Source organism: Piliocolobus tephrosceles, chromosome Y, assembly GCF_002776525.5.
Source record: "Piliocolobus tephrosceles isolate RC106 chromosome Y, ASM277652v3, whole genome shotgun sequence".
NCBI classification, from domain to species: Eukaryota; Metazoa; Chordata; class Mammalia; order Primates; family Cercopithecidae; genus Piliocolobus; species Piliocolobus tephrosceles.
In genome coordinates this window covers 18,186,416-18,188,038 of record NC_045456.1, presented here as the reverse complement: position 1 = coordinate 18,188,038, position 1,623 = coordinate 18,186,416, and positions in this window count along the sequence as shown.

Here is a 1,623-nt window from a genome sequence, read left to right as displayed (position 1 = left end):
AGGAAGGAAGGAAGGAAGGAAGGAAGGAAGGAAGGAAGGAAGGAAGGGAGAGAGGCAGGGAGGGAGGGAGGATTGATTCCTATCTAAAACAATTTTAATGAAAATAAGTATGTGGGTATTTACAGAATTGGTATCCATTGCCTGAAAAGACTTAAATGCAACTGCTTTTTAAAAAATAATTAATGCCAGAAATAAGGGATCTATTTTTGCAGTTGTGATATTATTCAGATACAAAACTCAACAAATAAGCAAAAAAACCTAACTACTCTGTCTAGTAACCCCCCCAAAATTCATGACCACAGGATCATCTGAATTACTTACCCTGTGCTGGCACTTCCTAAGCTATGCATCCTCCCAATTGCTTAAAGTTATTGAAACGTTTATCAAGATAGTGATGATGTGAATTACAGAAGCCAAAAGGAGCAATCACTTCTGTGGAACAACTTCCTCTCCACTCATCCTAGGTAATAAATGAAATTCTATATGAAGCCAGAATTAGCCTCTCAGGAAAAGGCATTTACATTTAAAGAGATAAAGAAAATCTGTCCTGCAAGGAAGGGTACAAAGATTAAGCTGGGGAAATTCTGGACCCAGAGTTAAGAATCCGGTATTCTGAAATGAGCTGAAAGATGTTAAATAAGGCTTCATTGTCCTTCTCACTCAACCAGTGGTATTAATACCTGCTCTCTGTAAATTAAAACATTACTACAAAGAACAAAAGGGGTAATGATGGATATTTAACTGTTAACTTTGGAAACCAGAAGCACTTTAATAAATGGAAGCTCTAATACTGATTTCCCAAAGGAGTTATATACTCATGACACATGTTCTACTTAAGACAGTGGTTGTTTTGCTGCATTGCATTGTGTTGGGCTGTGTTTTCTTTGAGATCCTAGTTCCAGGAACTAATTTTAAGACTTGCTTCTTTTTTCTCCTTTTCTTCCTCCTTTCTTCTTCCTTTCTCCTTTCTTCCTTCCTCATTATTTCCTCTTTCCTTCCTTCCTTTCTTTCTTCTTAGTTTCTTTTTTCTTCCTTCCATCCTTTCTTCCTCCTTCCCTTGACCAACTTCTTTGTCTGTGTATTTTACCATCAGTTTTCTTTTTTAAAAAATGTGTTCCCTTTTCCTACTTTGAAAAAATGCACTTTTAGCACCCGTGTTTGTGTGTGTAACTGGCAAAGTCATTTTTCCTAATTTGAGGGAAATGACTATTTCATCCACTATTTTCGGAGCCCTGCGTATCAGTCAGAATTAAAGGGTTGGGAAAAGTGGGAGATGGATACCACAGTTTTGAAATGCCTGCTCAAACACTTTGAGGTATGTCTCTAATATACATAAAGAATTCATCTGTCATTCTAGTTGTCATACTTTCCCCTTGCATAAAACCTTGCAGGTTGGTTTACTAGAGAGAACACACTCCAAGGGTCATGTATGATATTATCTGCAGTTCACTTCCTTTGGTAAGTTCTGATTTTTAAATTTAAGAAAATTGTTTTTCAGACACAGGGACTCGTTCTGTCACCCAGGCTGTAGTGCAGTGGTACAATCATAGCTTACTGCACCTTCAAATTCCTGGGCTCAAGCAATCCTCTTGCCTCAGCCTCCCAAGTAGCTGGGACCACAAG